At 37.2% G+C, this 24,801-nt stretch overlaps 1 protein-coding gene across 1 annotated transcript in view; it reads left to right on the plus strand.

The window, feature by feature from the left end:
* LOC110259269 (olfactory receptor 4C46-like) overlaps window positions 1–24,801 on the plus strand; it is a 949,087-nt gene that overhangs the window by 865,538 nt on the left and 58,748 nt on the right. The window lies entirely within an intron of this gene.

A 24,801-nucleotide genomic window follows, 5' to 3' on the forward strand; every position in this document is an offset into this window, starting at 1 on the left:
AACATCATTTTATTTGACTCATCCGTCTTTCTGATGGATTCTCAGCATAAGATGTTCACATGGATGATACAAAATGATTCTGAATGCATAAAGAAATTTGGAAGCATGCTGTCATGTTCATGACTCGTGCTTTAGAGATTAAATGGCCCATATCTTTTATATTCCGAAAGGAGTTACATAATGCAGAGTTAGAGAAACTACCTAACCATCAACCATGATATTTAAACATGGGCAGATTGACTAATACAATGATTAGAATTTAGTTTAATGTAGTCAACCAATATGTAATCGTATATGTGCTATCGGATAGGAATATATAGAGCAATATATTAAGAGTATATTAAGGGTATAAAGGAAAATTCTTTTTTCCTATGAAGATGGGCATATAATATGTTACTTTGTTTATTACATATGTATGTGGTCCAACACAGTCTGGCAGTACATCTTTAAGAATTCTGACTATTCTAATCATGTTAATTTTTTGTCATCATTTCCTGACACTGTATCAGAGAAATTAAGGTCATAGTCTGAGTGATCAATTGTACTCTGATTACTGGTTCTTCAGTATTTCTGTTTTAGAACTTACTCTTTTCGGAATGTTCCCTCAGCTGTTAACGGTTATAACAGCAGTGCCTACCAAACTCTTTGGATTTTTGCAAAGATTATTCCTAAAAATCCAGTATATATGTTTATTGCCTTTATGTTGTTTCATTACAATAAAATCTTTGAATCCATATACACTGAGGAAGTTAATCACAGTCTTCCCCAATTTGAAAGAATTTTCCAAATATTTAGAGAATAGTCCTTGGATAGATTTTTTGCCCCCATTAACTTAAACCCATTTTAACTCCACTTCTGGCAAAATATATACTTTGTAGTGACCTTATTTTTCTTTATCTCATAAGTTTTATTTGATGAGATCAACAAAAATCTCCTTATGACCCTTGCCCCTCTTCACTCACATTGGGGCGCTAGGCAGATTTATATTTCACTTGAAATGGCTTTCCTACTAAACAGTTTCCTAATGGCAGTTTTCAGCTGGGCATTTCTCAAGGTATAGATTAAGGGGTTTAACATGGGAGTTATCATACTGTAGAATACAGCAACTGCTTTATCAATGGGTAAAGTAACTGCTGGTCGCATGTACATAAATATGCAGGGCACAAAGAATATGACAACTGCTGTGATGTGGGAGACACAGGTAGAGAGGGCTTTGTGTCTGGCCTCCAACTTTGCTTCCTGAAGGAGTTAAGGATGACCCCATAGGATCCAAGCAAGAGTAGGAAAATTAACAGACAGATGAATCCACTGTTGGCAGCAATAACAAGCCCTAGAGTATGGGTATCAGTGCAGGCCAGATTAAGCAAAAGAATCAGATCACACATAAAGTGATCTATGATGTTAGGGCCACAGAAGGGCAATTTGAAGATGAAGAGGATCTGAATGAATGCATGGAGAAAGCCTCCCAGCCATGACACTCCCACCAGCAGGCCACATAGCTGCCGATTCATGATGGTTGCATAGTACAAGGGCTTGCAGATGGCCACATAACGGTCATAGGCCATCGCAGTCAGCAGGATAATATCAGCCCCTCCGAAGAATTTTCCCCAAAGATTTGCATCATTCATCCATTGAAAGTTCTTGTTTTCTTTTCATGGAGTGAGTCTACAACCAGTTTAGGAGTATCCACACAGGAATAGCAAGCATCGATGAAAGAGAGATGAGCCAGGAAAAAGTACATGGGGCACCTGATTAATGGGCTGTTAGTGATGGTGACCATGGTGAGCACATTTCCTCCCAGAGAGACAGTGTAGATGAGCAAAAACACCACAAATATGACTTTCTGCATATGTGAGTTCTGTGTGAGTCCCAGCAGAGTGAACTCCATTATATTGTTCCTTTTCTCCATGTAGTTCATGTTATTGTCAACCACATTAGCTGAAAATAAAATCTTTTTTTTTTTTTTTTTTGTCTTTTTGCCATTTCTTGGGCCGCTCCTGCGGCATATGGGAGGTTCCCAGGCTAGGGGTCTAATTGGAGCTGTAGCTGCCAGCCTACGCCAGAGCCACAGCAACGCAGGATCCGAGCTGCGTCTGCGACCTACGCCACAGCTCAGGGCAACGCCGGATCGTTAACCCACTGAGCAAGGCCAGGGGTCAAACCCGCAACCTCATGGTTCCTAGTCGGATTCGTTAACCACTGCGCCATGGCGGGAACTCCCTAAAGTCTTTTTTTTTAAGCTCAACATTGCATTTATTAAGCCTCTCCATCTAATAATTATCAAATTCATTTATTCCAGTTGATTCAAAATTCTTATAGGATTTTTTTCCTTGAAAGAAAAAATTTGTTCTGATCTCTTGTACGTTGTACAATTGTGAGTGTATGAGAAAATGAGAGTGATACTGTCATTTTGAGAACTGAAGTGTAAGAATATTAGCATATGAGTGTTAGGGGAAGGGGGATTTGAGAGAGAGAATCTTGTGTACAAGTCAAGTGAAGAGTTTTCCATGACATGGATGAAGTGGGCTGAGGCCCAGTCTGGTACAGAAGGCAGAAAATTAACTTTAAGCATGTAATTCAATGTAACAAGACATTGCTAAAGGGAAAGTGATGAAAAGGATACAGGAGATGGAGTCTGCTACAGGAAAAGTGTTAAAACATATCCTTCAGGCCAAAAAAGTTATAAAAGCTGATAAAGGTGATTTTAATAATTGATTGTGATGGGCATGGCATAATAGAAACATGTGCATGGGATTTTTCCATCCAAATTGATCACAGTAAATAATTTTATATGCTATATAGAATAAAATTGACGGAACTCTGTAAACCATTATAATGGAAAAAAATGAAAACCATGTAAAAAAAGGAATTTTATAGATGAATGTTAATGGGAATACACACGATAGTATTCACTAAAACTTAATTCAAATTAACTGTACTTCAATAAAATTAGTTTTAATTATCTTCATGAATACTTATTGCACTCTCTTTGTTTTTAGGCATTTGGTTAATCCTCATTACGAGCCTATGAGATGATCACCAGTTCATTTTTGTACTTACTTTACACAGTAGGGTGTATAACAGAGTGAAGTTAAGCATATTAACAAAATCATGCAGCTATTAAAGGGCAGATCTAAGAGTAGTTCAGAGTGTACACCTTATTTTTATTTTCATTCAAATTCTTAAACTGTGGCCTATATTGTTAGGTTAAAATAAACACTGTTGAACTAGTCAACTCCATTGGATGTGACCATAATACTTATGGTTATGTTAATTCTCTTTCAGAGGCAAGTATATATATGAATCCATTTCATTAACCAGCATATAAATACACTACACACAGACCAAGATCTATGCACACAGTTCAACATATTGGAATTTCCAGTTTTGAATAACTGTGTGGTCATGCTTTCACTGAAAGTCTATTTCCTTTTATCTCTCCCTCACCATAGGATCTTTACATCTCAGTTTCCATACAAATCATGAATTCACAGATGCTTCTGAAAAGTGTTGACATGATGATTCCAGGGGTTGAGTATATTAGTTTGAGAATCAGAAAAAAAAATTTCAGAAAACAAAATTGTTTCCCCTCTCTCAGCTTCTTGATCTGGGGCACATTTCTTGGCACCTTACAACCTTGTTTCCGCTAATATCAAGTGAGAATATTATTGTTCACTTAGTTGAGGAAACACATATGAACCTATGCACTACATGCTGTAGACAAAGAACCTCTGCTTATCTTTATGACCAGGTATGTAGGCCTAGGAAGAATGGCCATATTCAGCAGTAATGCAGGAAAACTTTGAACCATGCAATAACCTGTAGAGGAATCATCGCCAATGGTATTTTGAAAGAAGCTATGGGAGACTCATATTATGCAGACCAGTGGGTCTCAGGGAAAGATCTTTCCAACGGACTAAAGAGTTTATGGTTTCTATCACTTAATATTGTCTTTTCTATCTTTTTGGGTGTGTGGTGTGTTTAAATTTTGTTTACATTCTCATGATTGGTCTTGATTGTTTCAAAAGTTTCTTTGGCAAAAGAATAACATTTGGTGTTAGAGAGCTAGGTCCTACAAATACATTTCTTAATCTCAGGTTTTTCATATCACAGATTAGGCTAATGATACTTACCAGCTTTCTCTTGAAGAACAGGAGAAGGTGAAATGGACTATTATTCAATTGAAAAATGTTGAAAAATCATGATCATTACATATGTAAAGTAACAATCTTTAATGCATCAGCACTATTGAGAACCTTACCTTCTGGTCTTGGGTGATATTAATGACATTTGAGAGGGTTCAAAACCAATCCATCTTCAAAATGACCTCCCTTTGGGATAAGTACCTTTCAAGATGAAACTCCTGACACAAGAAGAAAGATTCTTCAGATAATTTTAGTATCTTCTCAACAGTAGATAAGTATGTCACTTTAATAGTCTAAATATTTCCTTCTAGCCTAATGGCACAAATGGTTTCCCCAGAAATCCTGGGAGTTGGATTTAGAATGAACTGATTTTGAACACCGTGGAGAAATGAGCTTTGATGGGTGTCTCTGGTCCTATAAGCAGGAGGCAGGATGTGTGGTAGAAACACATCAAATTGCACCATTCCATTCTTGATGCATCATGCTCTGGATGTGTAAGCAGACAAACAAACAAAGACATGTTCCCATGCAATGCATGGATATTTAAAGAGATTTCCACAGTAGTTTGAGGACCTTTTTCCGAGAGCTGCTGTTTTCTCTCCCAGGAATTAATTACCTTCTTTGATGGAAAGGCTTTGTCTTCGAAGCAGGTATTCTGGAGAGACAGGTTGGAAAAGCATATATTCTTCTGTGGGGAATTGTATTCCCTGACCTAGGAAACAAAACTTGTGAGTCCCATTTCTCTATGTGAATCTGGGTATCTGAGAAACTTGAATGTCATTTGGGTAGCAAGGATGGCATAGTTCCAGTGTGAGGATCTCTGATGTGGTTAACCTGTGCCCTGGTGGCAGAGAGAGAAATCTATCTTCTTATCCATATGAAACCCTTTTCCTGGAAAGCTAGTGTTCATGGATTAACCACCAGATCAGAGAGGGCATAAAACTAATGACAGTGATTTAAAAGTCAGAACCTGGTTTTCCCATTCACCAGAGGCCTGAGGAAGAAAACTGAAATTCTAAAATATTCTCAACAAGATATCTCTAGTACTCTTGTGATGGTCAGTATGGGACATTAGGCAAGATTAAACATGTGGAATGATATGTAAACACAAGACGCGCATTCAAAGTTCAAACACAAACAAAGCTCTACATTCTGGTCCCTTTGTACTATTTTACCTTTAGTCTTTCTAGGAGGTATGCAGTGATAAACTACTGAGGTTTAAATTTGGTCTCCGTCATGACTGCTATCATTGAACATTTTTTTAAAGTATTGTTCTAGGTATATTTGGGGTGGAAGGAGTTTCTTTTCATGTTCTTTGAAAGTTTAAAAATAAGAACTCCTTAGTTCCTGTTCTAGTTCAGTGGGTTAAGAACCTGACATAGTTTCCCTGAGGATGCATGTTCAATCCTCAGCCTTGCTCAGTGGATTAGTGTTCTGGAGTTGTGATAAGGAAGCTGTGATTTAGGTCTGAACTGTGGCTTGGATGGGGATTCTTGTGGCTGTGGAGTAGGCTGGCAGCTGAAGCTCTGATTTCACGTTTATCCTGGCAACTTCCATATGTCCCAAGTGTCCAGAAAGAATGGATTGTCAGTAGCCCAGACACACAGCAGCAATTCCTGGGTGCAGTGGGGCCCAGTGAATGAGATCTGACCAGCAGCAGCTGTGTCCACCCCATTCTGCATCATCACTGGCAAAGCTCAAGCCTCCAGGATCCTTTTACACCTAAATCATTACAGTGAAAGCTCTAGCTCCCCTTCTGCCACCTGTGATGCTTCCTTCAATTTAGTTTCCACCAAAGCCAGAATTATTATTCTAAAACTCAAAACTAAGTTCAAAATTTTCTATTTTAAAATTATGTAAGCTGGAAATTTTCCATAGTACTTAGCATTAAAACTTTAAATAATTTTGAGACCCTCCCTGACCTCAGTTCCTGTCTCTCCAACTTCATAATGTACTATTGCCCCTTTTTAAGCTAAATGTCCAGCATGTTGTCTGTCTCACAGGTGACATTCAGTAAATAACTTTTGAATAAAGAGTTGATTTAACAAGCACAGGAATATTTCAATTATTAGGACTTGTTCATTCTTGTATTCACCTGCTCACCTTTGATATGTACTTCATCTCCCAGCAGCAGTGTTACTCTCCCTGATGCCTATTGATTCTTCTGATTCTGTTTTATCCATTGCATCCCACTTTGATGGCTTTTCATCCTAAAAATTTTTCTGACCTACCATGTCTGTGTTGTGTGTCTTCCCAACTGACTTTTATGACACACTTTGTTTTATTATTTTACCAGTTATAACAGTGTGATGTCATTTGCTGATCCCTTGTTGGGGTGTCTCTGTGAATGTAGAACTCAGGTTTTTCTTTATTCAGTACTGAAGCCCCAGTATCTATCAATGTTCCTGCTAGAATCCTTGGACTCAAAATACGTGTTGTTTAGTAAATGGAAGCAGTGAAGGGAATATATTTATTCTGAAATTGCAGACTTTGCACACATGATGCTACATATGTCAAAAACAGTGTTTCCTGATGTAATGAATAACAGAGAAATAGAGGAAAAACAGGCCGCATTCACTCTGTGATGAAGTCTTGCTAGGGTTAGGGTGAATATCAAGGTAAACTCTTTCTTCACAGATTGACACACTCAGGGTCAATTTTTTTCTTATTCTTAGTTTAAGCAGTAAGGAAAACAAATTTTGGTTCCAGAAGGGATATAAATAATATATATCATGTAAAGGTAGCAAGAATTTCCACGGCTCAAGTACTACTTTTTTAAAAATAATTTTTATTGCATTTTCACTGTTTATGCTCAGGTTTACTCATTTGGTAATTATTATAAACAATAATTTATTCTATTTTTTCAAACTCTTGTTTTCAAGTGGGTACATACTTTATGAGTATGACCATTTTTTGTTTTTTCTTTATTTTTTTTTTGACTCCATGTGTGGCCCATGGAAGTTCCTGGACCAGGGATTGAGTCCCAGCCATAGGTGTTACCTCCACTGCAGCTGTGGCAATGCCTGATCTTTAATCCACTGAACTGGGGATCAAAACTGTGCCTTCACAGTGACCCTGCGCTGCTGCAGTCAGATTATTTACCTACAGTGCCACAGTGGGAACTCCAATATGATTGTTTAAGACATTGAAATTAATGATAAAATATTAGTTTAATCAATTTAATAACATGAAATTCTTGTCAAATAAAATATAATTTTATTTGAATCATCCTTGTTTCTGATGGAATATCAACATAACATGGTCACAAGGATAATACAGAATGATTCTGCATGATATAATAAAATTTGGAAGCTTGATGCAATATTCATTATTCATTCTTTAGAGATTAAATGGGCCATGTCTTTTATATTCCTAAAGGAGTTACATAACACAATGTTATAGAAAATACCTGACCATCAATCATGATATTTAAACATGGGCAGATTGACTAATAAAATTATTAGAATTTAGTTTTATGTATCATCCAATTATATAATAGTATACATGCTAACAAATATGAATATATAGTGCTAATATCCTGCATATGAAGAATACAAACACAATTATTTCTTCATATGATGATATACATGTGACAAGTTAGTTAATTTATTACACATGTATATGGTCCAGTACAGTCCCAGAATCCAAATCTATGACTGGTGACTATTCTAATCATGCAACCTTTTGGTCATCATTTCCTGACAGTATATCAGAGCAGTTAAGATGATAGTCTGATCAGTTATATTCTGATTAATAGTTCTTCATTTTTTCTCTTTTAGAACTTGGTCATTTTTGTTTGTTCGCCGAGGTGTTAAAGTGATAAGAGCAATAGCGATCTAACACTTTGGATTGTTACAGATTATTCCTAAACACTAGTAAATATGTTTTAATGGATTTCTGTTATTTTATTAGAACAAAAGTTTGAATAGATATACAATGATTAATTTAGTAAGAGTATGACCCAATTTGCTGGAATCTTCCAAATAATAAGACAATACTCCTGGGCTTCTAGTTTTTGCTTTTTGTTTTCTTTTGTTTTTTTCCATGGTCTTGTACCCATTTGAATTCCCCTTCTGGCAGAATCTATGTTTTGTAGTATTCTTATATTTCTTTATCTTGTAAGTCTAACTTACTGAGATTAACAAAAGTCTCTTTATGACCCTTGCCTCTCTTCACTCACATTGGGGCACTAGGCACATTTATATTTCACTTGAAATGACTTTCCTACTAAACAATTTCCTAATGGCATTTTTCAGCTGGGCATTTCTCAAGGTATAGATTAAGGGGTTTAACATGGGAGTTATCATAGTGCAGAATACAGCAACTGCTTTATCAAAAGGTAAAGTAACTGCTGGTCGCATGTACTCAAATATGCAGGGCACAAAGAAGATGACAACTGCTGTGATGTTGGAGACACAGGTAGAGAGGGCTTTGTGTCTGGCCTCCAAGCTTTGGGTGCTAAGGGTGTGAAGGATGACCCCATAGGAGCCAACCAAGATTAGGAAAATTAACAGACAGATGAATCCACTGTTGGCAGCAACAAAGAGCCATAGAGTGTGGGTATCAGTGCAGGCCAGATTAAGCAAAGGAATCAGATCACACATAAAGTGATCTATGACATTAGGGCCACAGAAGGGCAATCTGAAGATGAAGAGGATCTGAATGAATGCATGGAGAAAGCCTCCCAGCCATGACACTCCCACCAGCAGGCCACATAGCTGCCGATTCATGATGGTTGCATAGTACAAGGGCTTGCAGATGGCCACATAGCGGTCATAGGCCACCACGGTCAGCAGGATGATATCAGCCCCTCCAAAGAAATGTTCCCCAAAGATTTGGATCATGCATCCATGGAAAGTGCTTGTTTTCTTTTCATGGAGTGAGTCTACAACCAATTTAGGGGTAGCCGTACAGGAATAGCAAGCATCGATGAAAGAGAGATGAGCCAGGAAAAAGTACATGGGGCACCTGATTAATGGGCTGGTAGCGATGGTGACCACGGTGAGCACATTTCCTCCCAGAGAGACAGTGTAGATGAGCAAAAACACCACAAATATGACTTTCTGCATGTGTGGATTCTGAGTGAGTCCCAGCAGAATGAACACCGTTACATTGTTCTTAGTCTCCATGTACCTCATGTTACTGTCAACTGCATTACCTGAAAATAATCAAAGTTCATTTTTTAAAGCTCACCCTTGAGTTTATTAAGCCCCTCCGTCTAATAAATATCAAATGCCTATATTCTACCAGATTCTAAATTCTTATAAGATTTTCCTTGAAATAAAAAGTTTGGTCTGATGTCTTGAAGATTGTTCAGTTGTGAGTGTATGAGAAAATGAGAATGTAAATGGCAATATGAGAATATCATGTAGGAATAGGAGAACATGAATGGAAGGGGAAGACAGACTTGAGAGAAACAGAATCTGTGTACACGTCTAGTGAAGGGTTGTTTTTTTTTTTTTTTAACTCTAATGAAGTGGGCTGAGGCTTAGCAAGGGGACAGAAGCCTGAATATTAACTTTTCAACAACCCTACTCTGAGGCATATATCCAGACAAAACTTAAAGACACATGCACCCGCATGTTCACTGCAGCTCTATTCACAATAGCCAATACATGGAAGCAACCCAATTGTCCTTAAACAGATGATTGGAATCAGAGGTTGTGGTATATATACACAATAGAATACTCCTCAGCCATAAAAAAAAGAAATACATAATGCCATTTGCAGCCACATGGATGGAACTAGATATTCTCCTACTGAGTGAAGTAAGTCAGAAAGAGAAAGACAAATACCATATGATATTACTTATATCTGGTACCTAATATATATAGCACAAATGAACCTTTCCACTGAGAAGAAAATCATGGCCTTGGAGAGTAGACTTGTGGTTGCCCGGAGGTGGGGGGAGGGAGTGGGATGGATTGGGAGCTTGGGGGCAAATGTATGCAAAGTGTTGCTTTTGGAATGGATTAACAGTGAGATCCTGCTGTGTAGCACTGAGAGTTATGTCTAGATGCTTACAACAGAGCATGATAATGGGAGAAAAAAAGTATACATGTTTGTGTAACTAGGTCTCCTTGCTGTACAGTGGAAAACAATTGTGTTTGGGAAATAACAATAAAACAATGGAATTAAATGTAGAAAGACCTTGGTAATGGGAAAGTGATGAAGAGGGTATAGGAGCCAGCGTCTGGTATAAGAAAAGTGGTAAACCATGTTCCTTCAATCCAATAAGTTTATATAGCTGATAAAGATGGTTTTAATAATTGATTGCTATGGGCGTGGCCTAATAGAATCATGTGCTTGGTATTATTCCATCCATGTTGATCATGGTAACAAATTTGAGAGATGAATGTTAATCGTAATGCACACGATAATATTAGCTAAACCTTAATGTACATTGACTCTCCTTCAATACATTAGTTTTAATTAGCTTCATGAATGTTTACTGCCTTCTAAGTTGTTTTTTCTTCAGGCATTTCTTTAATCATCATTCCAAAAGTATGAGATGATCACCTCTATCACTTTTGTACTTATTTTACACACTAGGGAGCAGAAGCAGAGAGAAGTTAAGGATCTTAACACAGTCAAGCAGCTAATAAAGCTCACATCTAATATCACTTCAGATTATGCATCTTATCTTTATTTTTCCTCCAAAATCATTAACTATGTCCTGTATTGTTAGATTAAAATAAACACTTTTGAACTATCAACTCCTTTGAATGTGACCATAATAATTATGGTTAAGTTAATGCTCTTTCAGAGGCAAGTATATATGAATCCATTTCATTGACTAGCATATAAATACATATACTCACAGACTCAGACATATACACACAGGTCAACATATTGGAATTTCCACTTTTGTATAACTGTGTGGTCTGCTTTCACTGAAGTCTGTTTTTATTTTAGTCTCTCTCTCACCCCAGCATCTCTCCTCTCTAGTTTCCCTACTAAACAAGAACACACAGACTCTTCTGAAAAGCATTGAAATGATGATCTCAGTGGTTACGTATATTTGAGAATTAGAAAAAACCATCTTATATGAAAATTCTTTCCCCACTCTGTTTCCTAAAATGGGGTACACTTCTTGGCACCTTTCAACATTGTGTCCTCTAATATCAAGTGTGAATAATACTTTCCACGCAGGCTATTATGAGTATTGATTGAGGAAACATATGTGAAAGTATGCACTACAGAGCTGTACACAAAGAAGCTTCACTTATTTATATGACTCTCTATACATGTAGGAGTAGGAAGAATGGCCTTATTCAGCAATAATACAGAAAAGCCTTGAACCATGCAATAACCTGTAGAGCAAGTGTCTCAAATTTTATTTTGAAAGAAGCTACATGAGACTCATATTGTGCAGACTAGTGCATCTCAGGAAAAGATCTTCCTATTGGACCAAATAGTGTACGATTCATATCACTTACTATTCCCATTTATATCTTTTTGGTGCCAAGTGTGTATCAATTTTGTTTACATTTTCATGCTTTGTCTTGATTGTTTCAAATGTGTGTCTTGGAGAAAGAATGCTATCTGGTGTAGAAAGCTGCATCCTACAAATGAATTTCTTCATCTCAGGTATTTTATATTGTAGATTGGATTAAGGATACTTATCAACTTTGTCTTGAAGAACGGAGGAATGTGAAATGCACTATTACTCTATGCAAAAAAATGTTGAAAAATCATGATTATTATATATGTAAATTAGCAATCTTTGATAAGCATTGGCACTATTGAGAAACTTACTTTCTGGTCTTGGGTGATATTAATGATATTTGAGAGGGTTGAAAACTAATCCATCTTCACAATGACCTCCTTTTGAGATAAGTACCTTTCAATATCAAAGACCTGACACAAGAGGAGAGTCCTCAGATAATTCATTATCACATTAACAATAGATAAGTGAGTCATTTTAATAGTCTAAATATTTCCTTTTCACCTAAAGCCTCAAATGGTTTCCCCAGAAACCTTGGGAATTGAATTTAGAATGCATTCATTTGGAACACTATGGAGAAATTACCTTTGATGGATGGCTCTGGTGCTATAAGCAGGAGGCAAAATGTGTGGTAGAAACACATCAAAATGCACCATTCTATCCAGGATGATGCATGCTGCTCTGGATGTGTAATGAAACAAAGAAACAGAAGACATGTTCCCATGCCCTGCATGGATCCTTAAAGAAGTTTCCACAAAACTTCGAGGCCCTTTTCCTTAGAGCTGCTATTTTCTCTCTCAGGAATTAATTACCTTCTTTGATGGAAAGGCTTTGTCTTCGAAGCAGGTATTCTGGAGAGACAGGTTAGAAAAGCACATATTCTGTGGGGAATTGTATTCCCTGCCCTAGGAAACAAAACCTGTGAGTCCCCTTTCTCTGTGTGAATCTGGGTATCTGAGAAACTTGAATGTCATGTGCGTAGCAAGGATGGCATAGTTCCAGTGTGAGGATCTCTGATGTGGTTAACCTGTGCCCTCATGGCAGAGAGAGAATTCTGTCTTCTCATCAATATGAAACCCTTTACCTGGAAAGCTAGTGTTCATTGATTAACAACCAGTTCAGAGAGGGCATAAAATTAATGACAGTGATTTAAAAGTACTCAAATTCATATCCTGTTTTTCACATTTACCAGAGTCCTGTGGACGAAAACAGAAATTCTAAAATGTCCTCAATGATTTAACGCTGGTACTCTTGTGATGGTCAGTATGGGACATTGGAAAACGTTAAACATGTGGAATGATATCTAAACACAAGAAACTCATTCAAAGTTCAAACACAAATAAAGCTCTACATTCTCGTCCCTTTGTATTATTTCACTTTTATTCATTCTATGAGATGTGCAGTGATAAAATGTTGAGGTTTTAGTTTGCTTTCCTGTTGATTGATAACGTTGAACATTTTTTGAAGTATTGTTTTAGGTATACTTGGTCGAAGGAAGGGAGTGTTTTTTCATGTTCTTTGAAAATTTAAAAACAAGAGCTCCTTATTTCCCATTCTAGGTCAGTGTGTTAAGAACCCAACATAGTGTCCATGAGGATGCATCTTCAATACCTGGCCTCGTTCAGTGGGGTAATTATCTGGAGCTGCTATAAGTAAGCTGTAACATAGGTCTTGAATGCAGCTTGCATCCAGGATTTTTGTGGCATGGGCTGGCAGCTGAAGCTCTGATTTGAGCTTTAGCCTGGGAACTTCCATATACCACAGGTGTCCAGAAAGAATGGGGCTGTGGGGTGTCAGCAGCCCAGACACACAGCAGCAGTTCTTGGGTGCAGTGGGGCCCAGTGAATGAGATCTGACCAGAAGAAGCTGTGTCCACCCCATTCTGCATCATCACTGGCAAAGCTCAAGCCTCCATCCTTTTACACTGAAATCATTACAGTAACCTCCTAGCTCCCTTCCTGCTGCCTATGATGCTTCCTTCAATTTAGTTTCCACACAGAAGCCAGAATTATCATTCTGAAACTCATAGCTAACTTCATGATTTTCTAGTTTAAAAATATGTAAGTTGGAAAATTTCCCTATAGTCCTTAGCATTAAGCCTTCAAACCATTATGAGACCCTTTTGAACTTCTCTGTCTGTATCTATCTAATTTCATAATGTATTCTTTTCCTTTTATGAGCTAAGTGTCCAGGATGTTCCCTGGCACACAGTGGACATTCAGGAAATAATTTTTGAATAAATCATTGAGTTAACAAGCACAGGAATGTTTACTATATTAGGATTTCTGCATTCTTGTACTCACCTGCTGACCTTTGCTATATATTCCATCTCCCAGCAACACTGTTTCTCTACCTGATGCCTGTTCATTCTTGGGATTGTATATTATCCATTGCATCCCATTTTGATGTCTTATCCTCCTGAACAATTCTTCTGCCCAACCATGTCTGTGTTGTGTGTCTTCCCAACAGACTTTGATGACACGCTGTGCTTCATTATCTTACAGGTTGTAACAGTGTGATGTCATTTCTACTCCCTTGTTGGGGTCTCTCTGTGAAAGCATCACTCAAGTTTTTTTTCTTTATTTAGTACTGAAGCCCCAGCAACTATTGATATGCCTGCTAGAATCCTTGGACTCAAAATATGCGTTGCTTAATGAATGAAGGATGGAAGCAGTGAATGGAATATATTTATTCTGAAATTGCAGACTTTGCATACATGAAGCTACATGTGTCAAAAAGGGCTTTTCATGATGTAATGTTACCAAAAAGCCAACTGATTAACAGAGAAATATAGCAAAAACAGGCCACATTAATGGTGTGATGAAGTCTTGCTAGGAGCAGGGAGAATATCAAGGTTAACTATATCTTCATAGAATGCCACACTCAGGTTCAATTTTTTTCTTCTTCCTACTTTAGTAAGAAAAACAAATTTTGGTTCAAGAAGGGATATAAATTAAATCCCAGATTAAAAGTAGAATTTCCTAGGCTCAAGTACTACTTATTTTTTCCCTATATTTTTATTAAATTTTTCCATCTTATATTTATTCATTTGGTAACTATTATAAACCACAATTTATTCTACTTTTTCAAACTCTTGTTTTCAAGTGGGTACCTGTTTATGAGTATGACTGGTTTTTGTTTGTTTTGTTTTTTTTAATGAGTGTACTTGCAGCATATGGAAATTCTTGGACAAGGTATTGAATCCCAGCCACAGCTGTTACTTCCACTGCAGCTGTAGAAATGCCTGATCCTTTAATCCACTGTGCTGAGGATCAAAACTGTGCCTCCACAGTGACCCTGAGCCACTGCAGTCAGATTATTTACCTACTGTGCCAGAGTGGGAACTCCCAATATGATTGTTTAATACATTGAAATTAATAAAATATTAGTTTAATCAATTTAATATCATAAAATTCCTGTCAAATAAAATATCATTTCATTTGAATCATCCTTCTTTCTGATGGATTATCAATATATGATGATCACATGGACAGTACAAAATGATTCTGATTGATACAAGGAAATTTGGAAGCATGATGTAATATTCATTAGTCATGCTTTAGAGATGAAATGGCCCATGTCTTTTATATTCCTAAAGGAGTTACATAACACAGTGTTATAGAACATACCTAACCATCAACCATGATATTTAAACATGGGTAGATTGACTAATAAAATGATTAGAATTTAGTTTTATGTAATCAACCAATATATAATGGTATATATGCTAACAGATAGGAGTATATAGTGAAACATATTATGTATATTAATAATATAAAGGAAAGTTATTTCTTCCTTTGATGATATGCATGTAAAAAGTTACTTTGTTTATTACATATGTATATGGTCCAGCACAGTCCCTCAGTACATCTTTATCAATGCTGACTGTTCTAATCATGTTACCTTTTGGTCATCATTTCCTGACACTGTATCAGAGTATTCAATATCATAGTCTTGAGCGATCAGTTGTATTCCAGTTACTTGCTCTTCAATATTTCTCTTTTGGCACTTACACATTTTTGTTTGTTCCCTCAGCTGTTAATGGTGATAACAGATGTGCTTACCTAAGTCTTTGGATTGTTACAGAGATTCTTCTTAAACACCAGTATATATATTTTTAGCTGTTCTGTTGTTTTATTACAATAAAATCTTTGAATCCATATACGCTGATGAATTTAATCATAGACTTCCCCAGTTTGAAAGAATTTTCCAAATATTTAGAGAGTAGTCCTGGGCTAGTTTATTATTTTCCCCCCATTTTCTTGCACCCATTTTATTTTCCCGTCTGACAGAATCTATGCTTTCCAGTGATTTTCTTTTTCTTTATCTCATAAGTCTTATTTGCTGAGATCAACAAAAGTCTCCTTATGACCCTTGCCTCTCTTCACTGACATTTGGGCTCTAGGCACATTTATATTTCACTTGAAATGGCTTTCCTACTAAACAATTTCCTAATGGCATTTTTTAGCTGGGCATTTCTCAAGGTATAGATTAAGGGGTTTAACATGGGAGTTATCATACTGTAGAATACAGCAACTGCTTTATCAATAGGAGAAGTAACTGCTGGTCGCATGTACTCAAATATGCAGGGCACAAAGAAGATGACAACTGCTGTGATGTGGGAGACACAGGTAGAGAGGGCTTTGTGTCTGGCCTCCAAGCTTTGGGTCCTAAGGGTGTGAAGGATGACCCCATAGGATCCAACAAAGAGTAGGAAGATGAACAGAGAGAGTAATCCACTGTTGGCAGCATCAAAGAGCCATAGAGTGTGGGTATCAGTGCAGGCCAGATTAAGCAAAGGAATCAGATCACACATAAAGTGATCTATGATGTTAGGGCCACAGAAGGGCAATCTGAAGATGAAGAGGATCTGAATGAATGCATGGAGAAAGCCTCCCAGCCATGACACTCCCACCAGCAGGCCACATAGCTGCCGATTCATGATGGTTGCATAGTACAAGGGCTTGCAGATGGCCACATAGCGGTCATAGGCCATCGCAGTCAGCAGGATGATATCAGCCCCTGCAAAGAAATGTTCTCCAAAGATTTGGATCATGCATCCATGGAAAGTGCTTGTTTTCTTTTCAGAGAGTGAGTCTACAACCAGTTTAGGGGTAGCCATACAGGAACAGCAAGCATCGATGAAAGAGAGATGAGCCAGGAAAAAGTACATGGGGCACCCGATTAATGGGCTGGTAGTGATGGTGACCATGGTGAGCACATTTCCTCCCAGAGAGACAGTGTAGATGAGCAGAAACACCACAAATATGACTTTCTGCATGTGTGAATTCTGTGTGAGGCCCAGTAGAATGAACTCCATAACATCGTTCCTTGTCTCCATGTAGTTCATGTTATTGTCAATCACCTCACCTGAAAATGAAAAAAAAAAGTTTATTTTTTAATGCACACCCTTGAGCTTATTAAGCCCCTCCATCTAATAAATAACATATGCCTATATTCTATTGGATTCTAAATTCTTATAAGATTTTCCTTGAAATAAAATATTTGCGATCTCTTACATGTTGTTCAGTTGTGAGTATATGAACAAATGAGATGAATGGTGTAACTATGAGAATATAATTGTAAGAATATTAGAATATGAGTGTTAGGGGAAGAGGGATTTGAGAGTGAGGGCATCTTGTGTACAAGTCTAGTGAAGAGTTTTATGTGACTTTGATGAGGTGGGCTGAGGCTCAGCAAGGAGACATAAGTCAGATAATTAACTTTAAAATTGTAATTCAATGTAACAAGACATTGGTAATGAGAATGTGATGGAAAAGTTACAGGAGACATCATCTGCTATAAGAAAAGTGGTAAACCATGTTCCTTCAACCCAATATATGGGATACATTTCCTGCACTTTACAACTTTTGTTTCTCTAATATTAAGTGAGAATAATAATGTCTACTCAGGTTATTATGAGTATTGATTGAGGAAACATATATGAACATATGCACTACATGCTGTAGACAAAGAACCTTCACTTATCTTTATGCCTCTCTATGTATGTAGGAGTTGAAAGAATGGACATATTCAGCAACAATACAGAAAAACATTTAATCATACAGTAAACTGTGGAGGAGTCATCTCCAATTTTACTTTGATAGAAGCTGCAGGAGACCAGTGGATCTCAGGATAAGATCTTTCCAATGGACTAAACAGTGTATGATTTATATCACAACATTCACATTTATATCTTTTTAGGTGTGAAGTGTGTTTAAATTTTGTTTACATTCTAATGATTAGTCTTGGTTGTTTCAAATGTGTCTCTTGAAGAAAGAATGAAATCTCATGTGGAAAGCTGAATCCTGCAAATGAATTTCTTCAATTCAGGTTTTTCATATTGATGATACTTACCTACTTTCTCTTGAGGAATGAGGGAAGGTGAAATGCACTACTCCTCTATGCAAAAAATGTTGAAAAATCATGATTATTATATATGTAAAGTAACAATCTTCAATAAGCATCAGCACTAGTGACACACTTACCTTCTGGTCTTGGGTGATTATTAATATTTGAGATGGTTCAAAACTAATCCATCTTCACAATGACCTCCTTTTGAGATAAGTACCTTGCAATATGAAAGACCTGACACAAGAGGAAAGACATTCTTCAGATAATTCATTATCACATCAACAATAGTTAAGTAAGTCATTGTAATAGTCTAAATATTTCCTTCCCACCGAAAGCCTCAAATGGTTTCCCCAGAAACCTTGGGAGTTGAATTTAGAATGCATTCATTTGGAACACTATGGAGAAATGACCTTTGATGGATGGTTCTGGTCCTATAATCAGGAGGCAGAATGTGTGGTAGAAACATATCAAAATGAGTCATTCTATCCTTGATGCATCCAGCTCTGAATATGTAAACAACAATTTCAAAAAGTCTTTTTTCCATGCAATGCATGAGTATTTAAGAGGTATCTACATTTTGTCTTTTTATCATTATGAAAACCTTTTTCTGGAAGCCTAGTGTTTATTGCTTAAGAGGCAGAACAGTGAGGGTATAAAATTAATGATAGTAATTTAAAAGTACTCACATTCAGAACCTGTTTTTCACATTCACCTGAGGCCTGTGGAAGAAATTCTGAAATGTTTTGAATTTTATCTCTGGTACTGTGGTGAGGGTCAGTATAGAACATTAGGGAACATTAAACATGTGGAATGAATGATATCTAAAAACAAGAAGTGCATTCAAAGTTCTACATTCTGGTCACTTTGTATTATTTTACTTTTAGTCATTCTAGGAGATAGGCAGTGATAAATTATTAAGGTTTTAGTTTGCTTTCCTTGATGATTATTGGCATTGAACATTTTTTTAAAGTGTTATTATAGGCATATTTTTTGGGGGGGGTTCGTTTCATGTTCTATGTAAAATTTAAAAATAAGAACTCCTTAGTTCCCATTCTAGGTCACTGGTTTATGAATCCGACATAGTGTCTCTGAGGATGCATGCTCAATCCCTGGCCTTGCTCAATGGGTTAATGTTCTGGAGTTGCTGTAAGTAAGCTGTGGTTTAGTTCTTGAATGTGGCTTGAATCCAGGATTTTTGCACTGTGGAGTAGGATTGTAGGTGAAGCTCTCATTCGACCTTCAGCCTGGGTGGTTCCATATGCCATAGGTGTGGCTGTAAAAAAAAAAAAAAAAAGGGGGTATTAAAAAAAAGCATTTGGTGTTTCTTATTTCTCTTTCATAAGTGATCTTTATATATTCTAGCCGTAAATACTTTGACATATATTTTGTATATGTAAACAAATATATTTACATTTAAAGTATTATACATGAATTTATGTATGTAATATAAACATGTATTTGTGTTATGCACCTTTTTTCTTCATATGCGGATTTCATTTTTATTTTTGTAAAGGGATGATAGCTGATGAAAAAGTGCTTGACACATTTCAAATTTTTTAACCTTCTTATGGTTCATGTTTCCTGGGTCATATGTAATAATTATTGATCTACATAATGTTTAAAAATTTTTACTTTGGAATTTTTATAGATGGAGATTTAACATTGAGTTATCTAACGTATTTTGCATTTGTTTTTGTGTAGAGTGTAAGGTAGTAAATCAGGCTCTGTTAATAATCTAAAATTCTCTGAATTTCTTATCACATTAGTCTGTTATGATATAGGAAATGTTTTTCCTGCTTGCTTCTTCTTATATTTAGTTACATTATGATCATTATTCTGTGTAAGTTTCTGTGATTAACAGCCTCAAGATATTTAGCTATCATTCATTTTTTTGGAGGCCTGGTTACACATTGAGTGATGCAAGAGATGATAATCTTAGAGAATAGGATTCAAGTAATACTTCTGGTAACATTAATAAAGTCATGAGTAGAGATTTAAATTATGAACTTCCAGAGCGAAACGAACTCCCCAAAAATCAACAAGACTAGGAAGTGTATCACTTAAGCTGGGAATCTGGTTTTTTGTAGGGGTTAGTAAATGCTATGTGTTGTAGGATTTCTCTAGAATGAAAACACAGTATTTGGCTTGAACTGTAGCACAGATGCTCCTTTGAGATGCTGTAGGGAATATAAAGGGCCATGCAATTTTGTAAATAGCCCTTCCCATCATAGAGACCTCAGAACTTAGTAAGTTAATAGCCAAGTTTTGTTCTACAGGCCATTTCTGTGAATTCTGTCAAGGCTTAGATATGGGAAATTACACCTTTCCATCCTACCGAAAGTTAAAAAAAAAAAAAACCTGCTAAATTATTATACAAGTGAAATACAGATCTTTTGGTCCATTAATCAAATTCCAAGCAATCAAGAAAATGTTATAAATAATTACATAGGTCAGGCTTGGCATCTTGGGATAAGTGTCTACTTCTGATGTCATCTTCTCGTTCTGTTAGGTTTTTTTTTTCTGTTAGAGCATCATTTTAAGGAGAATTTGAAGTGAGCAGTTTTATCTATAACCCCATCCAGTGCAGAGGCCCTTTTTAGGTGGGGTATATGAGTCCAAGAGTCAATTCCCTTCAGTATTGCTGCACATGAGCTAGTTAACGAACCTGATGAGAACCCTTCCACTGAAGTTTAAAGGTCATTAAGTGTTGCCTTTTCCAGTATGCCTAGTCTCCTAGTATTAAGTCATAGAGCACTGATCTTCATTTAAAGATAAATAACTGTGATAAGCATCAGAAACAAGCTAAAATGCCCTATTAAGAATTCAGTTAAACGCTTGCAATAATGTAATGTATCCTCCGTTAATAGGATAGGTTCATTTAATCCTTCATCCAGTCTCATTAGTCTCCCCATGATAATTTCAAAGGGAGACAAATGATGTTTGCTAAGAGGGTTAGAGGTTGAGGAGGACCAGTGAAAGGGCCTTAGACTAGGGTAAAAAAATAAGCACCCATAATTTTAGCCAACTGAGTTTTGCTTTTTCTATTTGCTCTTTCTACTAACCCAGAAGACCTTGGAGATAACTACAATTGAAAATGCTGCACAATAATCCAAATCTTACAAATTAAACAAAGAAAATCTCCAGTAAAATGAATTCCCCTATCACCATGTAGTTCTGTGGGGGCTCCTCCAATGAGAATTGCTCTTTCTTACATCAATCTCCCTACTGATTTCAATGTGGAATTTCAGCATGGGAATGTCTCAACCCAATGTGAAAACATACAAATTATAACAAAAACATATTGATAACTTCGAGGGGGAGGCATTTGTATAAAATCAACCTGCAAAATCTCAAATGGACTTGTGGGTGTTGGAAAGTTTGCACAAGAACTGCGTTTGCCCAGATTACATTTTGGGCAAGTGGTGCATCTTGACTAGAACTTCCAAGCTATTGTAAAAGAAGGCTTTCTACCATATGGTTTACTCATAATACCATCATCTATGGGATTCATTGAGTTAACCCATAAACATATTGTAAAATAGACTATGAGCTCCCAGTGGAAGGATAGGCTTCCCATTGGGCCTTTCCACAGCTCTTTGTTGGAGTTTAATCTTCTGGCTTTCTTGGTGCAAGTTTTTTTTGTTTGTTTGTTTGTTTTTGTTGTTGTTTTTTTTTTTTTTCTGGTGCTCTTCCTTGAAACTGTAACAATATGTCAGGAAATTGACTGGGAGTCTGAAATGGAAAGGCAGTGGTTATTTGATTGTCATTTTGTAAAGCCTAAATAATGAAGCTGATAGCACTAACAGCCTGAACTGAGCCAGAACACAGCCCGGGACTTGAACCCACGTGCCAGGACTCAAACCCAGCCAAGACCCAGATTGGGACTTGAATCCACATTTTACATTAGAATCACTCACCTCGTGTCTGGACTTACTGAGGCTCAGGTTCTTTACACCTCCGTGAGAGACAAAGTGACAGGCAAGAAATAGATTTATTAAGATACTTATGAGAGGTGCAAGGCGGCAGGAAAGGAGCCTCTGTGCCAAGGATCTGGTGGGTTCCAGTTCTATCATCCAAGGGGAGCTGGGGCAGAAAAGACAGCCTCTTCCTTTCTGGGAGTAGGAGCTTCTCCTTGTTATCTGGTAAGGTGTGTACTCAAATCAGCAGAAGGGCGGTCCTCAAACTCCTGCCCTTGGTCTGAATCTGAACACAGGCCTCATCCCATCCCCCACCCCAGGGAGGCAAATCTCCACTAGTCAAGCAAGCCCACCTTGTTCAGAAGGCTTTCTTGAGCAATTTATTACCTTCACAGTGATCTCCCAATGTCCCCTAGGTTTCCCTCTCTATCTGTGGTCCCTTAACGGGACTTCTTCATCTCCCTGGGCCTACTCCATTAGAAGTGCCTACCATTTGCAGTGAGGTATTACTCTGAGGGAGAGAGACCTTGATTTTGTTACAGTTTAAGACAGAAAATGTGTCTCCTGTATATTGGGGGTTTAATTATTTCTCCTGTATTTTCATTTCTACTTCTCCCAGGGTAGTGGGGAGGATACCAGTATTCCCCTAGAGCCTTCACTATTCTTGTTTAGCTTGATCTTCTGGTATGAAATCCAGGGCAAAGAATTTTTTTTTTTCATTTTTCTACAAGTCCTTATCTGATAACATAATGACCTCATTTTTTTTCCTTTTTTTTACAGTAAAACAAATGCCAGCTTCCTTTATCAGTCACAGATTGGACTGATCTTGATGACTTAATTGGCACAATTGAAGTTCTATCATTTTTATGGATCTATTTCTCTCCTTTGAGATAGTTTTGGAAAGTGGACAGACCACTGTGATGAGGGCCTTTGTCCATAACAAGGGCCAGCCAAAAGTGTATCTTTTAATTAGAGTAGCCAATTCCTTGTCTTTGCCTTCTAAAAAGACAGAGTTAGCAAATGACCATATTGGTGGTTAGACAGTGATTTTGGTGTCCTGCCAGACTATTGTTTAATGGTTTTCTTGAATCTCTCATAATAATCCAGAACTGATTAATCTTATATTTGTTCACAGAGCTGAATATTTGTCCAGTCGATAGGTTTTGGAAAAATTTCTAGGATAAGTCTGAACAATGTATGAGCTAATTCCTTGAATTCAGCTTGAGTCTGTGGTCTGCGTACATCCCAGTTCCTTAAGGGGTTTCTCCATCCTCCTTTTGCTATTTGTTCATTGGCTTTACATTGAGAAACTAATAGCTGTGTTAATTGATACAGATCTAAACAACTATACTCATTGGTTTGGGTGGTATACTCAGTCAGCTCCCTTAGCACATACCAGTGGGTGTTGACTAGGATCAAGAAATTCCTTAGCTAAAGTTCCACATTCTGCTGGAGTCCAGGATGTGCTGTGCATATAAGGTTGGGGGGGGGGATAGTTCCCCTCTCCTAGTGGTAGGTTTCTCCTTAAAGAGAGCTATTATTTCTGATTTTATGTCTCCCTCTAATTAGGGAAGGGGAACAGCAGGATAGGGGGTGATGAATGAGAGAAAGTGATAGTATCTGTTTTAGGCAGTTCAGAAAAAGGATGATTAAAGGAGGAATGGAGGGAGAGAGAGGGTTCACGCTGGCAGCATTTTAAAATACTGATATGGTTTCAAGAAAGTTATTGTTAGTGTTCTAAAAAGAAGTTCCTTTATCATTGCTTCTTTTAGAATATTCTAAATACCAACCAAAATTAGCATTCTGTTCAGTCTGTTTTTATGGCTGATTTTCTCTGGCTTCACGCACAGACACACACACACACACAACACACACACACACATACAGTTTTGGAATTTTTTTTTTGTCTTTTTTTTTTTTTTTTTTTTTGCCATCTCTTGGGCCACTCCCGCGGCATATGGAGGTTCCCAGGCCAGCGGTCGAATCGGAGCTGTAGCCACCGGCCTACGCCAGAGCCACAGCAACGCAGGATCCGAGCCACGTCTGCAACCCACATCACATCTCACAGCAACGCCGGATCGTTAACCCACTGAGAAAGGGCAGGGAGCGAACCCGCAACCTCATGGTTCCCAGTCGGATTCGTTAACCACTGTGCCACGACAGGAACTCCCAGTTTTGGAATATTAAGAGCCTGATTTGGCCACTTTTGTTTGAGAGCTCCTGTAGTATAGTTTCCACAATCAAGTGCAAGTTTGCAAGTTTAAGTTTCATATGTAGTGCACATGAACCTGGCTAGCGTGTTAGTTGGAGATTGGCATTCCAGAACAAGAAAATCAGAAAAACTGTCAGTATTTGGAGGGACTGCAGAAAACTTGACACCTGAATGCAATGAGATTTTCTGAACCAGATTTTGGAGATAAACAGGGCATCTGTAAAGACTAATGGATCTAGTTAAAGTATGGATTTCTGATAAAAATAATTGTAATAGTGATGGTTAATTAATTATGCAAATATACCATACTAATATAAGATGATAAGAGGGGAAGCTGAGTATAGGTTGTATGGAAATTTTCTGTGTTATTTTTCCAACCTTCCTGTAAATATAAAACTTTTACAAAATATATAGTTTATAAAGAGTGAATGGCTTATTTTATTTAACATGTTCACTTTATCTGTGTTGTAGCATGTGTCAGAAACTCATTCTTTTAAGTGTTGTGTAATACTCTGTATATCACATTTTGTGTATCTATTCATGTGTTGATGGACAATTGGGTTCCTTACCATGTTGGCTGATCTGAATGATGCTGCTGTGAATATGGTTCTACAAATAGAATATCTCTTTGAGTCCTGGTTTCAGTGCTTTTGCGCTTATGCTCAGAAGTGGAAAAATTGGATCAGAGGGTACTTCTGTTTTTACCTTTTAGAGGAATTCCTTTCT

The sequence above is a fragment of the Sus scrofa genome, chromosome 2 (assembly GCF_054392235.1).
Source record: "Sus scrofa isolate SSC_HxYL_T2T_F1_AM1 chromosome 2, Sscrofa_HxYL_maternal_Yorkshire_Landrace_v2.0, whole genome shotgun sequence".
Classification (NCBI taxonomy): domain Eukaryota; kingdom Metazoa; phylum Chordata; class Mammalia; order Artiodactyla; family Suidae; genus Sus; species Sus scrofa.